Source organism: Rhinopithecus bieti, unplaced genomic scaffold, assembly GCF_001698545.2.
Source record: "Rhinopithecus bieti isolate Rb0 unplaced genomic scaffold, ASM169854v2 scaffold_54558, whole genome shotgun sequence".
NCBI lineage: Eukaryota > Metazoa > Chordata > Mammalia > Primates > Cercopithecidae > Rhinopithecus > Rhinopithecus bieti.
The window spans coordinates 140,171-153,976 of NW_016821123.1; positions in this window are offsets into that span (position 1 = coordinate 140,171).

Genomic DNA, 13,806 nt, shown 5'->3' on the forward strand with positions numbered 1-13,806 from the left:
TCTCTTCCCAACTCCTCTTAAGGACGTGACACCTCTACTGATGCTATGGTTTGAATGTTTGTCCCCTCTAAAACTCATGTTGAAACTTAATCCCCAGTGTGGCATAATTGAGAGGAGGGGCCATTAAGAATTAATTGAGTCATGAGGGCCCAACCCTCAAGAATGGACTAATTCATTCACAGATTCATGAATTAATGGCTTGTGATGGGAGGGGACTGGTGGCTTTATAAGAAGAGGAAGAGGAAGAGAGACCTCAACTAGCTTGCTCAACCCCCTTGCCATGTGATGCCCTGTACCACCTTGGGACTCTGCAGAGTCCCCACTGACAAGAAGGCCCTCACCCCAGAGGTAGCCCTTTGACCTGGGACCAGCCTCCATAACTGTAAGAAATAAATTCTGGCTGGGCATGGTGGCTCATGCCTGTAATCTCAGTGCTTTGGGAGGAAAAGGTGGGAGGATTACTTGAGGCTAGGAGTTGGAGACCAGCGTAAGCAACACAGCAAGATCCCATTTCTAAAAAAAAAAAAATTGTTTTAATTAGCCGGGCATGGTGGCATGCACCAATGGTCCTAGCTACTCAGGAGGCTGAGCCTAGGAGTTTGAGGATGCAGTGAGCTATCATGCACCACTGCATTCCAGCCTGAGTGGCAGAGAGAGACCCTGTATCTAAGGAATAATAATAGCAAATAAATAGAAAAAAATCCTTTTCTCTATAAATTATCCAGTTTCAAGTATTTTGTCATAAGTCACAGAAAATGGGCTAAGACAATTGCCATAAAATATAAAATATAACCCCCCAAAATGACTCAAAAATAATAAATGTAAAGGTGCAACTAAAATGCCAACACAATACTTTCAAATTTAAAGAAAATTAGCATTATAGTAAATGGCATTGCTTAGTCAGGAAAAAGCCTGGCTAACTCTCATGGATGTACAAATGCCCTTTTCCTTTTTTATTCAAATACCCAAGTAGATAAGACCTGTCTTCCCTCATCCTGGAAAACCTCCTCTTTCATTTGACAAATATTCTATGTAGATGCTCTCTCCTCTAGTAGGGAGAGATTAATCTCCCCAACATTCACACTTGAGGGCGGGCTAGATTTAGTGACTTACTGACGAAAATCTTTGTATGGAACCAGAAGGGAAAAACAGTAATACTATAGTAGAGACACTTGGCAAACACCCCTTTAACTAACTGATGAAGACTAGCATCACAAGTGATATCATGTGGACATCATGTACCCTCCAATATGTTGTGATGAGAAGGGCACTTCACCGACTCCAAAAACCCGTATCTGCAGTGTACAAGAGGAAAAGTTTCCTCAATGCTCCTAGGGTTCATGGCTAGGTCTGAAATAAAACTGATAAAGACACACTAACAGGAAAAAGCATATGCATTTACTTAATCAAAGTTTTACGTGATACGAGAGCCTTCAGAAATGAAGAGCCAAAGACCCAGGAAAAATTTTCCATTTCATGCTTAGGTTCAACGAAGAATGGACAGCCATGTAGCAATGTGATTGGACAAAAGGGTATGATCTAATGGTAACAGACTAAGGTGGGAAACCCAGCAAGGCCTGTCTATTCCAATTACTCTTGGTCTCTCTGTGTAGCTTTCCTTCCTCCTGAGTACGGAACAGGACCTCTCTGGAGTGAGGGTCTTATGACCTACAGTCAGACAAGGTAGGTCAGAGAATTTCTTTATGGTCAGCTCCTACACAGAAAGGGGAAGATATTTAATACTTCTAGGCTCTATGGCTTGATTTGAGGAACAGGAGTTCTAGTTTCTATGGCTTCCTTTGGGGAGAAAGAGGAACAGGAGAAAGAAGGGTGGGAGAAGTTCAGAGAGAGATCTTGTTTCTGAGGCCCTGTCAATCTCCTTCAGTTCAAAGTATTCATCGTGACAAGGCACCATATTTTGGGGTATTGTGTTCTGAGCTCTGGCATCAGTCTAATGGGGAAAACATCAGGCGAACCCAAATTGAGGAACATTCTACAATACAGCTTACTGGTACTACTGAAAATTGTCAAGGTCATGAAAAGACAAAAAGAATCTCACAGAGGAGAGAAGACCAAGGAGACATGACAACTAAATGCAATGTGCTATTCTATGAACAGCAAGAACAGAACAGAGAGAAGAAAGAAGTATTTAAAGATGATATTTAACAGAAAAACTGATGAAATTGGAATGAAGTCTTCAGTTTTGTTAACAATTTTGTACTTTTTTTTTTTTTTTTTTGAGACAGGGTCTTACTCTGTTGCCTAGACTGTAGTACAGTGGCACAATCTTGGCTCACCATAACCTCCGCCTCCCAGGCTTAAGCAATTCTCCTGCCTCAGCCTCCCGAGTAACTGGGACTGCAGGCATGCACCACCATGCGCAGCTAATTTTTGTACTTTTAGTAGAGATAGGGTTTCACCATGTTGGCCAGGCTGGTCTTGAACTCCCGACCTGAAATGATCCACCTTCCTCGACCTCCCAAAGTGTTGGGATTACAGGCATGAGCCAATGAGCCCAGCCAACAATTTTGTACCATTGTTAATTTCTTAGTTGTGACAAGTATACCATGCTGTAAGAGTTTAACAATGGAGAAATTGAATGAGGAATAAATGGGAACTCTGTTCTATTTACAAATTTTCTGTAAATATAATATTATTCCAAAATAAAGTTTATTTAATAAAGCTAAACAACAAAAGATAACATCTTTTATTGGATATCAAGTATTCAACATAAACTTGTTTTTTATAATTCAATACTCCTCATGTACTGTTCTTGTGCAGACCAACCGTTAACGTGGTAAAGACCTGTTTTCTATTTGTAATAGGATATGACAGGCTGTTTAGTGTATAATGCAGCTAAAATCAAGACTACAGGTTTGACAAGGGCTTGTTAATTCTGTTTGATTCCATATTCATAGTCTCAGTCCTAGCTTTGTCTAGAGAGACCTTGTACAAATGTATACTGTTTGAATCAGAATGGGTAAATGCTCTCTGTCCTCTCCTCCCCAGCCTCCCAGAAAATAACTGAAAGCACATGTTCTCTTGAAGGAGAGCCAGCAGTGCTATCTTTTTGTATGAAGACTGCTTGATTATAATTAAAACTTTCATTTGACTATTAAAAGTAAAGAACAGCTATAAATTAAGGTAGCAATATTAAAACCTCTGGGGTAAGTCTAAAAGCCTCTCTGTAATTAGAGAACTACAAAACTTAAGGAACACTAATTCTTTTCGGCGTCAAGGTCTCATTTTGCCAGGAAGCTGGTATTTTGTAAATTGCAGCTCTTCCAGGGCTGAGGACAAATTTTGATACTTGCTTATAGCTGTTGCCTGAAATTTTTTGCCCTTTATGAACTGGGCTATGAATTAGAAGACTGATTTCTTATCCTGATTGAATATGTGAGGATCTGGGTGGCCTAGGTTATGTCATGACCCCTGTAGATTAGAGTTTCCAAATTTGTCTAGTTAGATGTTGGACTATTAACCTTCTTTGGCTTTTCCAGTTCAAAAGAGTTGAAGTTTTTATTGTAATAATGAAAATAATACTTCCTAACACCACTTCTCCTTAAAAACAGAAGGCATTAGTTAACCTTGGGCAGTGGATTTGGTTAGTAATAGTCTGTATATTCTTCCCTGCACTTTACCTTTCCAAATGCATGTGTGTATATCTAAATATAAATGTGTGTGTGTGTGTGTGTGTATATATATACGTACATATACATGTGAACACATACATATATAGCCATTTCACTTTAATACGATGGAAAATAAAATAAAAAATTGTATTTGAAACCACAATAAGGACATATACCAATAGATTTCTTATTAAGTCTTACTAAGTTAAACTAGGGTATTGTGGTCTGATGGGCCTTATCCTTCACTTTAATGAGAATTTTGCCAGGACAATCTGAAACTCTAACTTGGCCTTGAGTGCATTCCCTGTCTTTTTCCATTTGACAGTCTTAATATTTGTATTTTCTCTTTATAGATCTTACTCCTTAGTTTTTATCGCTCTTTTTTTTCTCCATTGGATTAAAACAAACAATGAGCTTTAAAAAGAACACTTCTCCTGGTAGATATCTCCAGAGAGTTTATATTTACTTTAAACAGAATTCTTGCCAGACCACCCAAGTGGATACTCCTGATTTTTCATTATCCATCAACATATTACACCATAATGGATACAGTGGCATACAAATTGTGTAGCCAAGCACCAAGCAAAGCCTTGACAGTCCACTAGGACAACACAAAATTATGAGAACATTTTTCTGTTTAGTTCTAGAAAAATGGTCCACATCTTTCTCTCTTTCTTTCCTTTCTCTTCCTTTTGATGTTTGTAAAAGGCAATATTATACATATAGTAATTTAACACCTAAGAATTTGGACTCTGAGAAATGGGACTGACACCTGCCATGTTTCCCATTGGCTAAGGAGATACCTTTTCTAAGAATGTGCAAACACTAGTAATCCAATCCTTTACGTATTTTAAAGCTACGCTTGTTTGTTTTATAACATAATGCCAGCAGGACGTTAAGGTCAGCCGTATCAGAGATTAAACTGTACATTTGCACTCAAAGCAATAGATGAGGACATGGAAAAATCAGACATATGAGTTTGTCCATGATTATCTTAAGTTGGCAGTGATCTGAATATGGCTGGGTCACTTGATTATGTTGGTTGATTGCCACCAAACATATTTAAGGATTCTGCCATCACATGGGTCATTTTTCATAATACTGACTTGTGTATATTAAAGAATATAAAGGAGCCAGGCCTGATAGTGCATGCCTGTAGTCTCAGCTGCTTGGGAGGCTGAAGTAGGAGGATTGCTTGAGTCTAGGAGATTGAGACCAGCCTAGGCAACATAGTGAGGCCCTGTCTCTAAAAAAAAATTAATTAATTAAATTATTAAAAAATAGTATAAAGGACTCTGGTAATTTTAATAGACTACCCGGATCTTCAGTTGTAAGAACCACAAGGCATATTTCAGTTTCTTGAGTTTATTGTGCAGAATGAAATGCACATAGGCCGGGTGCGGTGGCTCACGCCTGTAATCCCAGCACTTTGGGAGGCCGATGCAGGCGGATCACGAGGTCAGCAGATGGACACCAAGGTGAAACCCCGTCTCTACTAAAAATACAAAAAATTAGCCGGGCACGGTGGCGGGCGCCTGTAGTCCCAGCTATTCAGGAAGCTGAGGCAGGAGAATGGGGTGAACCCGGGAGGTGGAGTTTGCAGTGAGCCGAGATCACGCCACTGCACTCCAGCCTGGGCGACAGAGCGAGACTCCGTCTCAAAAAAAAAAAAAAGAGAAATGCACACGTAAAACCAGTTCCATTAGCAAAAGTCAAATCAGTCTCCTCTTTGAAAATGTAGCATGGTTTGTGGACTTGACCATTACAAGGGCATCTTTTACTAATACATATCTATATACCTACTGCTACTTTTGTATCCATAACATTTTTTATTCCATAAACAGAAATACCTTCTACAATGATTAAGTAATTAACTCTGATAGCATCTCATTATAAACCAATAGTCAGCAATCTCTGGCACAAGAGCACAAAACGGTTAGCTACCTGTTTTTCTACAACCTGAGAGCTGAGAATAGTATTAACATTTTTAAATGACTGGAAAACAAATGAAAAGAAGAATACTATTTCTTGGCATGTAGAAATTATGTAACATTCTCCTACCATTTGACCCAGCAATCCCATTATTGGGTATATGCCCAAAGGAATATAAATCATTCTACCATAAAGACACATTCATGCATATGTTCACTGCAGCACTATTCACAATAGCAAAAATGTGGAATTAACCTAAATGTCCATCAATGGTAGACTGGATAAAGAAAACTTGGTACATATACACCATGGAATACTATGCAGCCATAGAAAAGAATGAGATCATGGCCTTTGTAGGGACATGGATGGAGCTGGAAGCCATTATCCTTAGCAAACTAATGCAGTAACAAAAAACCAAGTACCATGTGTTCTCACTTATAAGTGGGAGCTAAATGATGAGAACACATGGACACATAGAGGGGAGCAACACACACTGGGGCCTATTGAAGGGTGGAGAATGGGAGGAGGGAGAGGATCTGGAAAAATCATTATTGGGTACTAGATTAATACCTGGGTGACAAAACAATCTGTAAGACAAACCCCCGAGACACAAGTTCATCTATATAACAAACCTGCCCATGTAGCCCTGAACTTAAAAGTTAAAAAAAAAAATAAAAAGCATATGAAGTTCTCATTTTAGCATCCATAAGTAAAGCTTTCTTGGCCTACAGCTGTACTCATTCATTTACAGTTTATCTACGGCTGCTTCCCTCTTAAAATGGCAGAGTTGAGTAGCTGCCTCCAAACAGAAAATATTTACTATATAGCCCACTTCAGAAAGTTCGCTGCCCCCCTGGTATCAACAAAGTGGTTTTCGGAAGGAACCCTGAGGCACAGCACGGCATGTGTAGATACGTAAAAATTACCACAATGAACTGACATGGATTTATGAACCTAACTTCTCACAGGATGTAATTCCTAGTGGAACACCTTACATGAGCAGAAAAAACAAAAATCTGGAGGAAAAAAAAGCAAAGGTGGAAAACCTGAACTTTGTGAACCTTTGGAGAGTAGAGCGTGAAGACTGAAGGCATATTGTACATATTGCCAAGATGTGCCCTTTCTGCCATAGCACACTTTCCTTCTTAAAGTGGAGCTGGGCAGTCCGGAGGTAAACACTAAGCCTGTGCTGATTGACTGATGTATGATGGACATATAACTGTGATTCTGGTCTGAGTAGGAAGTGATGAGAATGGCCTTTGAATGTCTAGTATCTGAAAGCAAACATACATTAGGGGTCCCGTGAGAAGGCTGAGTATGTATCCCTCCATCAATGACCCCTTAGAAATACTACGGTCAGGCTTTCAAAAAGCCTGCCTCCACCTTTTATTTCATAGATACTTTAGTCCATTTGGAAGGGGATAACTAAGATTTAAGTTTCAATACTTGTTGTGATGCCTCCATCAGGGAAAAGATTGTCAGTAGCAGAGGAGGGATGTGGCTAAGAGCAACGGTCATCCTTTGTCATTTCCAGAGTGTGTGTGTATGTTGTGTGCGTCTCATGTTTCATTTTGGGATATTCTCTTGGTATGCTAGTTCATGTGTATAATTTATAAATACATAATACATTTTGGTATATATTTGTGTATTCACACTTTTTATGGATACTTCTATTTGTGTTATCAAACAGTTTACATGTGTCTTGGCTTAATTTTCTATTCCTGCATAACAAATTATCTCACATTTAGTGGATTCAAAAAACACATTTGTTATTTCATTGTTTCTTTCATTAGAAGTCTGGAAATGGCTTAGCTGGATCCTTAGCTCAGGGTCGCACATGGCTGAAATCAAGGTGTCAGCCTGGGCTGGATTCTTATCTGGAAGCTTGGGGTCATCTTCCAAGCTCAAGTGGTTGTTGGCAGAATTATTTTTCTTGAAGTTGTACAACTTATGATGACTTGCATCTTCATGGTCAGCAGGAGAGAGTCTCTATGATTCAGAGAAGGCCTAAGCCCTCTTTCAAAGAATGTCCAACTGATTAAGTCAGGCCCACCCTGGATAATTTTTCCATTTGATTCCTTAAAGTTGACTGATTTGGGACCTTAATCATGTTTGCAAAACTCCTTCAATTTTTGTATAAAATGTAACATAATCAGGGAGTGACATCGATCACCTTTGTCAAATAACATAACCTAAGAATCATGGTGTAATACCACAGGGCTGAGATTATAGGCCCCTGCTTAGCAAGACAAGAGTCAGAGAAATCCAACTTTAGATCTTAGCTCTCCCACTTTCTAGCCATGTGATTGCATAAGTGACTTAACCTCTCCATGTCTCAGTACTTTCAACTGTAAACTAGAGATCATTCTAGCAACATGCTAGCATTCTAACACCTACCAGATTGGACTGGCTTTGGAATTAAGATTATACTTACAAGAGGTCAACACTGACCGACAAATAGCAAGTGGTCAATAGGCATTAGATATTTCATTAGATATTCATTTTCATGCATACATATATTTTATTCATAAAACAGAAAAATAATATGAACAGGAATACATGTCACTGGGTCTCCAAGAAAGCAAGACAAAAAAGGCGAAATTAGAATGCAAATTGTCTGATTTCACATTACTTTTGTGGTGAGAACAAGCTAGTTCAATAAATGAAACTTTAACACAAAGTGAGATACTGTAAAAGCGTGTGTATTCAATAACTCTCAGTTGAATTTAAATCTGGACAGAAGTACTTGCTTCTAAATTGTTAGTGGATTCATTGACTTGATAATTTTCCTAGGCTCAATTCATTTGCTTAAGCAAATTATTCCTTTCCCTTTAGTGTTACCCACAGAAGTATTTTCACATAACAAACATTAGTTTGCCCAGGTGGCCCCTCCCTTCTTCCCCACTCTAAGATAAAGTCTGTTAATATGAAACCAATAAAGTCAACGTGGAAGGACACTTGCCAAAGATCTTGATAAAGTGCTGTGTAGCAAATGGACAGATATGAATAACATATCCAGGACCTGTAGTTTCTGTACTAAAAAGGAGTTCTGATCCACCTCCTAGTTTCAAGTTAAAAGCCTGCAGTAAGCTGTTTTTCTATGAAAGGGAGGAGGAAAAAACAAACACAAACCCCCCAAACAAGAATCCCTCCCCAAAACACCACTCTAAATTTGCTCATGTCCTTGCAAGTAAAAAGAAACAATTTCCCCTGATTACAGATTTCCTGATATGCAGAGAATGTACAACCCCAAGTTGCCTCGTGCTCACAACAATGGGGCAGACAGAATGCACACAGAGCAGGCTTTTGTCCTCTTGGTTATTGTCATCTTATTCCCCAGAATGGCTTCTTGCCTGGTGATGGGCAGAAGGCCTGATTGCTGAGAAACTCTCTTCAGAGGGACTGGTGTGTGGCTGTGGGTGGCGTTTGGGGACACTGGGAAAGGAAAATTCCTGGGAGCAGGGGCTGTACAGTAGCTGCAGTAACTCAGTTGCCCTGGAATTCCTGAAAAGGCTGGGGCTTTGGGCTCTCTTCTATTTCTGTCAGAGTGAATAAAAGAGCTAGTTATTCTAAAGCTTTATGGAAAAGGCAAGATAAAGAGGGGGGAGAGAGGGTGAGAGAGAGAACTGCATCAACATACAGCAACATTCTGAGTCTCATTGTCAAGTATTGGCAAATTATCCTAAGTGACAGATCCAGATGTGGCTCAATTTCTTATAGAAATTTTTTTAGAGGGCAGTAGGAACCAAGAGACTATAGGGTGGGTAGATCATGTCTGGCCTTGCCTTAGGATCCCTGTATATAACCTATTTTTATCATTAAATAATAATAGAAAATAGAATTCGTAGAGGCAACCATCCAGAAGTTTCCAAACATCCAGGTGTTTGACATTATGGAAATATATAGATACAGACTTTCTGGATTTTACATGAGCTTGTTATCTATCCTAATTTTTATTTATTTGTTTATTTATATGTATTTACATTGAGAGGGTGGGATAGGTGGACCATGAACTGACTTAATTCATTCAACACTCATTTATGAAGCATCTATTGTGTGTAGGATACTGTGAATGTCACAAAAATGAAACACAGAGGGCCTCTGGCTTTATTTGCAATCCTATCCCAGAGACTATAAAGCTTGGAAGAAGCATCGTTCAAAGCCATATTGACATCCATCAACATCACTCAGCTTCTGGAAAAGTGGGTCAGAAATACTCAATGAGTTACCCAATTCTCGAAGAGAACAAGAGTGAGATAGAATTCGTTGGTAATTCAATAGATTTCGTTAACTCAATTTCCAGTTCACCAACAGCCAAACCAAAGGCTTCTAAAAGGAGTAAGTCAGCTCTCTGACCGACTCTGATCTTTTCTGTGCTTATTGGAGGAAAAAACAACCAGCCCAACTGCTCTTAGGAAGGAAAACTGCAACCTGTCAGTCAGATGCAGATTTCACCTCTGAACCAACTGTTTGGTTTCACCTACACACTTCCTGTCGGGTGCTTTGCTCATTCAACGTTCAACAGCTGTATCTTTCCCAATTCAATTCATCTCACTTTCTTTTTGGTCATCAGTGGCAAAACAGTATAAAATACCTTTATTACTATCTGATGCTCAGCGTTATACCCAAGATTTATCTTTTTAAAAGCCAAGAGACCATTGCATTTATCAAAAGGAGAGGAGTAGTGGATGCCACTGGGGGCTCATATTGCCAGTGGATATTGTGAATTACATTAAGAAGATCTGAGAACAAATGTCTTGTGATATCAGCTTCTCATATTTGATTACCACTATTTCATGAGTGCCTTTTATTTTCCTTCTAAACATTTGTGGCATTTTTTTTTTTTAAGCAACAGCCAACCTAATATATATTATTTGTGCCAGGTACGATATTATTGCTAAGAAGACACTCCATGCGTGTTCTGGTGCAATTTTAGTCTTATATTTCTGAGTTGTTGGAGCCATTTAAGTAGCTTGCCCATCGGGGGAATCCTTAAAACAGCTCTGAATACCTCAGAGAGGTACATTTTAAGTAAGGCTGCATCATCATTTCGGCTATGAGAGTCCCTGGGATGTGCGGGAAAGGATGTTAAATCAAAACCCTCACATTATTTAAATGTTTTCATGAAAGGTATAATCAAGTGTGCCTCTTGATTCTATTTGAAGATGTGCCAAGCAGCAGGGGCCCTTTTACAAAAGCGGCCAGGAAGTGACTCTCTACTCCCCAGCGACAGCATTTTCAAATTGCTCTTTTCTGCTCAATAAAGGCTAAAAAGGAAGTGAAACCTTTTGTCATATTCTGCACTGCTGATTTTTTCCAGACAGAGCAGAAATGCCTGCCTGTATATCCTTCTAAGGACTGGCTAAGAAAGGGTGGAAAATAGCAGGCAAGAAATGTTATCTGTTTGAGTGTCTGTTCTTTGGTTTGGCTATGAAGTAAAACCCAAAAATGACATTGAATTGGGCATTTGAAACTGCAGTGCCATTGTTGCTTTGGGACTGGCTTAACAAGCCCATAATATTCTAGAAGCATGTGCGCGTCTCAGGAGCAGACTCAGCCATTTCTCAAATATGAAGAGGGCTGGGGCATGCAGTCCTGTTTCCTCTTCCTGATCTTTGTAGCAGTTACAAGCTGAACAGAAACATGCAAATAAAAATCGAGAACCCTAAAGAGTAAGAAAATCATTTCCAGAAAGATTGATAATAAATTTCAGAACATCAACTCAAATATCACTGATTTAAGTGCATTTGTTCCAGCTCTTTTATAGAATGTGAGGTTAAATACACAGACTTGTTATTAGAGTTCTCCCTGTACTAATTCCCACATGTGATTCTTTTAAAAAGAAAAATAAAATAGAATGATTTTTTTAAAATCTCATCTAGAATGAGAAAACATAAAGTGCTTTTGGCTTTCCTTTCCCTGGTTTTGAAGGGTTTTTTTTTTTTTTTTTTTTTTTTTCCCTTTTCCTTTACTTCCCTACCTTAAAGATGTTTAAATTTAAGCCAGGTGTGAGCTCTGAGAGAGATCGAAGTTGCATTTTATTTACCTTTGTATCTCAGACAACCAGGAATGGTAGCGGTAGTATTTGTGGAATGAGTCTTCACCTGACTTATCCTGAAGAGATGCATTTTCTACTTAGGATAATGTTAGATTTGAATTTTACAAGATCCTGAGTCTGTCACCCAGGCTGCAGTGCAGTGGTACAATCATGGCTCACTGCAGCCTTGACCTCCCAGGCTCAAGTGATCCTCCTACCTCAGCCTCCCAGGTAGCTGGGAATACACATGTGCACCATCATGCTCGGCTAATTTTCACATTTTTTGTAGAGAAGAGGTCTCACTACGTTGCTCAGACTGATCTGGAACTCCTGGCTTCAAGTGACCCTCTCACCTCAGCCTCCCAAAGCCCTGGGATTACAGGTATGAGCCACTGCACCCCACCATTATCGTTATTTTAGAGTATACTCCTACATATATATATGTATATGTATATATATGTATATGTATATATGTATATGTATGTGTGTGTGTGTGTGTGTGTGTATATATATATATAGAGAGAGAGAGAGAGAGAGAGCTAAGTGTAAAACAGCCTCACACAGGTCCTTCAGGAGGTACCCAGAAGAAGGCATTGTTATCATAGGAGATGACAGCTCCATGCCTGTTACTTCCCCTGAAAAGCTTTCAGTGGGACAAGCTGTGGAGGTGGAAGACAGTGAAATTGACAATCCTGACCCTGTGTAGGCCTAGGCTAAGGTCTGTGTTTGTGTAAAAACACACACAAAATAAAATAAAAGTTTGAAAATAGAAAATGTTTACAGAATAAGGATATAAAGAAACAAAACATTTCTGTACTGCTGTACAATGTATATTTTAAGCTGTTATTACAAAAGAGTCAAAAAGCCAAAAAAAAATTCAAAGGTGTGTAAAGTAAAAGCATTACAGTAAGCTAGGGTTAACTTATTATTGAAGAAAGAAAAATATTTTAATATAAATTTAATGTAGCCTAAGTGTACAGTGTTTATAAATGCTACTGTAGTATACAGTCATGCCCTGCGCCTTCACATTCACTCACCACTCACTGACTCACCCAGAGCAACTTCCAGTTTTGCAAGCTCCATTTGTGGTAAGTGCCCTGTACAGGTGAACCATTTTTTATCTTTTATACCATATATTTACTATACTTTTTCTATGTTTAGATATACAAATACTCACCATTGTATTACAATTGCCTATAGTATTCAGTACAGGAACATGCTGTACAGGTTTGTAGCCTAGGAGCAATAGGTTATACTATCTAGCCTAGGAGTGTAGGAGGCTATACTGACTAGGTGTGTGTAAGTACCTCTATAATCGAACAGTGATGAAATCACCTAACGATGCATTGCTCAGAACATAGCCCCGTTGTTAAGTGATGTGTGACTATACTTACACTACTGGGATTACATTTGGGAGAAGTTTAGAAGATTGTACATCACTAAGGTCTTCCTTTCTCTTTTTTTATGAGTTGGAAGATGTATTGAAAAAATCTGCCTTCAGCTGCTATAGTGGTGAGGTGGCGGTAGTTCTGTCTTACTTCCTGTTACTCATTTGCATTTCTATGGCCTATTATAACAAAACATTTCAAAGAACCTCATAAACATGAGGATTGATTCAATTAAACTGTACTTCTGGTCTCTGGGATGAATATGACAATGTTTTGCTCGTCTCAGAACTGGAAAATTAAGGCCCAGAAGTTGTAAAGATATTTCTCATTCCAAATTCTGTATATCTATATATATATTATACGAATAAATAATTCAATAGTTGGGAAAAACCATATTTTTTTCTCCTTTGAACTGGAAACAAAAACCCTTTGTACAGATTTTGATGATTCTTACTTCCTCCAAACCTTAGCTTTATTCATATGTTCTGCAAACTAAGCCACCATTATGAAACCAACTGAAACTGTGATCAGAGGAGGCCATAAATAAATTAGCTAAAGAATTGAAAATCCTCCTGGTCAGGGATTAAGCCTTTTGTGATCTTTCTCCTCTATGAAAATCCCTTAATCTCTCCTCCTCTGAATTTTCCATTTATATTGCTTTTATCAATGGTTCTTAATTTTTAAAACATGACCCCTCTTCTTACACTCTGAATTTTTATGTCCTCCCCAAATATATCATAATTACTTTTTAGAAATTAAAAATGTATTGAATAGGAAAGCTAAGGAACGGCATTCATGTGATTTTTTTTTTCTTTTC